The sequence below is a fragment of the Lemur catta genome, chromosome 15 (genome assembly GCF_020740605.2).
Source record: "Lemur catta isolate mLemCat1 chromosome 15, mLemCat1.pri, whole genome shotgun sequence".
NCBI classification, from domain to species: domain Eukaryota; kingdom Metazoa; phylum Chordata; class Mammalia; order Primates; family Lemuridae; genus Lemur; species Lemur catta.
This window is the reverse complement of record NC_059142.1, coordinates 29,451,347-29,457,846: the sequence shown is the minus strand read 5'-3', so window position 1 is coordinate 29,457,846 and position 6,500 is coordinate 29,451,347. Positions and strand designations below refer to the sequence as shown.

The following is a 6,500-nucleotide window of genomic DNA, read 5'->3' as shown; positions in this document are numbered from 1 at the left end:
TCCCAAGTGGCTGGGACTACAGGCATGGGCCACCATGCCCGGCTAATTTTTTTTCTATATATATTTTTAGCTGTCCAGCTCATTTCTTTCTATTTTTAGTAGAGACAGGGTCTCACTCTTGCTCAGGCTGGTCTCGAACTCCTGACCTCGAGCAATCCTCCTGCCTCAGCCTCCCAGAGTGCTAGGATTACAGGTGTGAGCCACCACACCCGGCCTCAAGAATGGTTTCTAATCCATTTCATCACCCATGTTTTCCTGTCCTCACTCAGCTTTGTCAAGGACATTTACATCTGGTCTCCTCCTGGACCTGGGAGCTTTGTTATGTAAAGCTCTTAGCCTGTCTGAATTCTGATAGCTCCTGTGGCAAGTATCCCTAAAGAAGAGGAGGATACCTTTTTCTTCCACCAACATAAGAAAATTGACTGACATACAGATCTGGCCACGTGAATGCTTATCTAACCCTTTCCCCCAGATTCACATCATCTTTGGCAAATCCTGAATTGATGGCATGATAATCTGTTGTGCTCAGGATCCTGCATTCTGGCCCAGATTTAACCAAGTCTCCTTCAATTTATTCACCAACAAATCCCCCATTATTTGTATTAATAGCTCCCCAAATAAGCTAGAGCTGCTCAGGCCCTGCACACCATAAAAGAATAATTTATTCCAAACTTGGAAAAAGGCAAAATGGTAACTGTTTGGCTTTCTGATATTATAGAAGAGCGTTTTCCAATAAGCCTGCCTGGCTCTCACATAAAACTCTCAATTACAACCTGTGGTCAGAGTCCGTTTGGCCAACCATCAATGACAGCCTAATGAGGTCGCAGCTTAGCAAGAAATATAAAAGTTAAAACAAATAACTACACAAATGATTGTTTAAATACAATTATGATGAGCATGATGAAGGAGAGGTACCAGACGCCACGAAGATCCATTGAGAGGATCCTAGTCTTAACCTAGTCTGTACTGTTGGGAAAAGCTTTCCTGAGTTGGGATATTTAAAGTGGCAGCGGAAGGTTCAACAGTAACTAGCCAGGCGCAGGGGGAGGAAAGGTTTGAAAGAGCATCCCATGCAGGCAGAGCAGCACATGCAGTGCACAGAGACTGATACACACCGAGGGAAGACAATGTGAGGACACACGGGTGGGGATGGGGGAGATGGTCATGTAATGCCAAGGCTCGCCAGCAAACATCTGCACCAAGAATTTGCTGGAAGGGCCTTTAACAAGCTCCCCAACCAATCTCTCTCAGCTTCCCAAACCCTTCCCAATACAAACATACAATTTTAAAAACTACACATTTTTGCAAACACAGTTTTAACTTCCTAGTATCTTTCTTCCAGTCCTATTGCCTCCCTTACAGGTCTATTATATTTTTCAGCTGCCGCAAGGGGACAGGTTTACATTGTAGAAATGCAACCAAGTGCACATTGAACTACAAGCATCACCTCCTAAAAAAAATGTTCTGAGGCTACTCCCCATCAGAGAAATTCCCACTGGCTCTTCAGCCAGCCTCTGCTCTCTTTGGCTACACAGCCCCTCCTCCGGCTTCTTTTCATCTCTCTCTTTCTCTCTCTCTCTCTCTGTTTTCCTCTCCTAGGAGCAAAACAAAACCCCTCTTAAAGTCCTGTGCAGCACAGTTTAGCAATTATCCTCCTTTTTTTCTCTGTTGCCCAGGCTAGAGTACAGCGGCGTGATCATAGCTCACTGCAGCCTCCAACTCCTGGGCTCAAGGTATCCTCCTGCCTCAACCTCCTGAGTAGCTGGGACTACAGAAGCATGCCATGCCCAGCTGATTTTTAATTTTTTTTTGGTAGAGACGTGGTCTCGCTATGTTGCTCAGGCTGGTCTCAAACTCCTGGCCTCAAGCAATCCTGCTGCCTCAGCCTCCCAAAGTGCTAGGATCACAGGTGTGAGCCACTGTACAGGCCAACAGTTATCCTTTGTTTCCTGGGCCCTATACCATCTATCTGCTCCCACCTCCTAATGAACCAATAAGGTATTTTTCTTAAACAAAGAGTACTCCAATCCTTACCATTGGAATTTTGCCACTGGATATTAAGATAACAAGCTTTTGTCTGGTTTCCAGATGTATTTTTTGTTTGTTTAGTTCTAGTGATTACAAACTGTAATGAAAAAGGAAAGTATTAGTGTTTGCCCTAATAAAAGACCATCTAGTCTTGAAGGCCACTAATAATGCACCTTGTCAACACCTTGTTGACACACTTGTTAACACTCAAGTACCCATAAGTGATCCATTGTTTGATGATTCTTGTGTCACAAGAGCATTTTGGAGGTTCCTTAATTTGTAAGCCTTTGCTTATATTGTTAAAAACTTCCACCCTTGAGCCAGGCATGGTAGTGCATACCTGTAGTCCCAGGTACTTAGGAAGTTGAGGTGGGAGGATTGCTTGAGTCCAGGTATTGGAGTTCAGCCTGGGCAACATAGCAAGACTCCTCTAATTAAAAAATTGTGGAGGAGTCTCCTCCTCCACAAAACTTCCACTCTGAAAACAATATTGACCTAGAAAATACATGAAATAGTATGCATTTCACCAAATGTTAAGATATTTTAAGAACAGGCTTTTAAAATTCACCAGGAGTCACTTTTTTCTAGCTATATTTTTCTACATCTTATAATTTTTCAAACATATAGAAAGGTTGGAAAAATTTTACCATGAACACTCGTTTGCTGACCACCTATATTCTACCATTAACATCTTACATTAAGTGAAGACAAAAGTGACTCCATCTGGGATGCAAATCTGCCCTGTTGACTTCTGATTAGCCCCAGTCCTGGGAATGCCTCCTAATTTCTATTTTATTTATTGTCCTCAGTGTAGGAACATGTATTCACTATAAATCCTGCCTTTAGATCAAAACAACCTTGATGTTGTTGCACAAATGAATAGGCAATGATGCACACAGCATTCTTGCCTGTTCTGAAGGGTGGCCTTGAATTGTCTTTACAGAGCACGTACCCCCTTTCTCTATGGTCTATAAACCCTGGGTCTGGGGAGTAACAGTGCAGAGATCTACCTGTCCTGTGGCTGCCCAAAGCCACAATTCTGTCCCCAGATTCCCCAATAAATCACCCTGTACCAGGGTACTTGATTTGTCTGTGTCGTTCTTTGGCTTCTCAGCTTTTTCTACATGTGTGGGTCATTTTCCACATACAGTCCTTTCATGGAATACTATAATACTTGCTTTATTACGTATTTATCCATCTAGCCATTCCTCTTTCTATCCTTTATCCATCTTATATTCTGCATACATTTCAAAGCAAATGGAATACATTGGTACACTTCCCCTAAACACTTCAACACGTCTATCATTAACTAGAGGTGAAGTTTTGTTTACATTTTTTCCTTTTGAGATAATATCAGTCTGTTACGAAATGCACAAATCTTAAGTGTACATTTGGTGAGTTTTGGCAAATGCACACAACTGTGCAACCCAAACCCCTATCAAAATATACATTACTGTTACCCCAGGAAATTCCCTCATGTCTCTTAATCCCCCAGGGACAAAGGGACAACCAGAGTTTCCAGCTGATTTTTACACCACTTTTTTATAAGTCAGTTCCCTGGTCCTTACCTGTACCTCTGTCATTGCTAGTGAATAAGCCCACCCCAAGATTTTTTCTTTTTTTTTTAGAGAGGGTTTTGCTCTGTCACCTGGGCTAGAGGGCAGCACCATCATCATAGCTTACTGAGACCCAAAACTCCTAGGTTCAAGGGATCTTCTCACCTCAGCCTCCTGAGTAGCTAGGACTACAAGTGTGCATCACCATGCCCACTTAATTTTTAAATTTTTTTGTAGAGACAGGCGTCTCATGTTGCCCAGGCTGGTCTTGAACTCCTGGCATCAGGCGATACTCCTGCCTTGGCCTCTGAAAGTGCTAGGATGACAGACATGAGCCCCATCCTATGATTTTTTTAAAAATGATAATGTCACAGTTCAGTCCATGGCTGGACTTTGAAGTGTTGCCCCAGTTCTTGAGCTCCTGGTGTGGAGGAATAGCAAGCCTTGGCCCAAGTGATGGAGCATGGATGCGTGAAGAATTTATTGTGAGTAAAGTTTAAGGGTGCAAAGAGAAAGTACATTTCCTAAGGGGAAATGATTCTGTCTCCGAATGTGGAGAAGACGCTAGCTACCTCTATGTTTCTCTTTTTATATGCTTTATGTTTAGATAAAGGTTAGTTATAATTAGGACTGAATTCCTTTCTATGTTTGGACATGACTTAAAGGTTATGTTGTATGTACTGTTGGGAAAGTTCCATTTCCATTCTCTGACTGGTAGTCAGTGTTCCATGGCCTAATTAACCCATTTTTTTTTTTCAATTTGAAAGCAGTCACTCTTTATTAACTGACCAGATCACAGAAATAATCATGGTAGATACCTTAGTTCATTCTTCTAATACACCTGCTGATCTGGTCTTCCCTGTTGCCAGCATCTCCAACTTCTACAAAACAGGTTGTCTTTTTCTTCGTTCCACCCCTTGGAGATGATAACTTGAAGGGTCACGGGAAGTTATTTGCTTCTTTGAAGCATTTTCCAAGAATACAGATCTCATGAATCAGATCCTCCGTGCAGTGATGCCATGTTTACCAAGATATCGAGAAATCAAAGCATTATCTGTCAACGCAGTTCGCCATAACCACACTTGTAGATTAGTTCATTTACTGACTTCAGGTTTGGGTACCCCCATGCAATATATGGTTCTACAGTCCTCAGCATGTTAATTTAATTGAAGACTTGTTGAGCTTAACAAAGGTTCCATGGAAGATCTGGAGAAGGTGAAGAAGCTGCAACACCTTTCGGACCTTTGGGCTCAGACCGATGATACCTCTGATCTGATGACAAATGCAAATTTGGGTTCTGCAGGTATATAGAAGTTGCCAGTTTTCCTTGCCATCCTAGCCATTCGAATCTCAGTTCTGTTCATCTTCCTTGTGATAATGCTTAGCTTTTTCATTGATAAGCTTCCTCCTTACTTCTCGCAGCATCTTTTGGGCAAACTTCTTTCTCAGGTATTTGATCTTCATCTCTGTGAAATTCCTTCGCTTTTTCTTAAGGGTTTCTGGCATGAACCTCCTTTTCTTCTCTTCGACACCCTCCGTGGTTCCAGCCAGAAAAGAGGACCCCATTCTTTAAGACTGAAATAACCGTTCCCTCTTTTTATTTTTCTGCAACCATTTCCTCCTTTTTGTTTTTCTGTCACTGTTTTCTCCTGTTTTTCTGATTTCATTACCTCTCACTTGCTTTTCTGTCCCTAACAATAATTTTAAAGTTATATAACAAAGTTTGTAGCCTTTTATGCAATAAATCACTTGTTTTTATTTTAGAGAGATAATCTCAAATATGAAAAATATCATATGCAAAATATAGATGTTTATTGTAGTGTTATTTTTGTAGCGAAAAATTGAAACCCTAAAATTCTAACTATAGGGGAATGGTTAAGCATATTTAAGGCTCTGGTGACACAGACCAATTTGGAAGCTTGAGACAGGAAAAGTTTAGGAAAGTGTTTGCTACAGTTATTTCTTTGGGATTAGGGGTGTAGCTATTAAATATTATGTATCTTCCAAATGTTTTTCCAGAGGCCCATCCCCAACACTAGCGTGATGGGATTTTAGGCATTTAGAACCACCCCATGCTAAAGCATGAGAAAATGGGGGGCGGGGAGTAGGGGGTATATTTTTCTCCTGCCCGGCTCTCAGCGCAGAGCCCCTCCCAGGGCGTGATGAGGGTCTGCCAGGTCTAAAGGCTGCAGAGTAAAAGCATCTCCATGAGGGGCAGGGAGGAGGGGAGCGGGGAGGGGAGCAGGAAAAGGGGCGTCTTGGCCACATGTACTTTTTGTTCTTGCTTTGTCTTTTGGTGTTTGTTATATGCACTTTAGAAACCGCGTATTTAGAAGTAACTCGACCTTCATACAGCTCCCGCTGTATCTTGTTCCCTAGCTCTGTGAGGTGAGTTATTCAGTACTTCCTAAAATAAAAATGACCTTCGGACGCACACGCAAGAAAACATCTCTGCCATCCACTTTTTCTTCCTTTCCCAAACCCCAGTCCCTCAATTCTCTCTTTAACATGACTGTTGTGAAGATAATGTCACGACACACAATAATGCCGATCACAAATCATCAAGAGAGAACAGAATAAAAACCTTTATTAGTGTTTAAAAGATTACGTAAAAGACTATGAAAAAAAATCCCAAATGCCAACAATGGTTACGTATGATCTAATTATTTCCCACATTTCCAATATGTTCATAATATACGTAATTTTAAAACAAATATAATTTTTAAAACACACCTCTGAAAATGGAGTGGCACGGTTTCCAAAGACCAGCTGGTTCAGGTCTAATCTGACTTGTGGCAGATGGAGTGGGTTTGGAAACGGGAAGCCTTCTGTTGGGGAAGGAAGAGATGGGCGGGGCAGGAAGGACAGCGGTTATTCCCCTGTAGGCTCTCCATCCGTTGCGAGACTTAGATAAAT

At 41.9% G+C, this 6,500-nt stretch overlaps 1 pseudogene; it reads right to left on the bottom strand.

Annotated features, from left to right (window-relative positions):
• Nucleotides 1-4,403: 4,403 nt before the first annotated feature.
• LOC123620451 lies at nt 4,404-5,114 on the bottom strand (annotated as a pseudogene).
• Nucleotides 5,115-6,500: the final 1,386 nt, after the last annotated feature.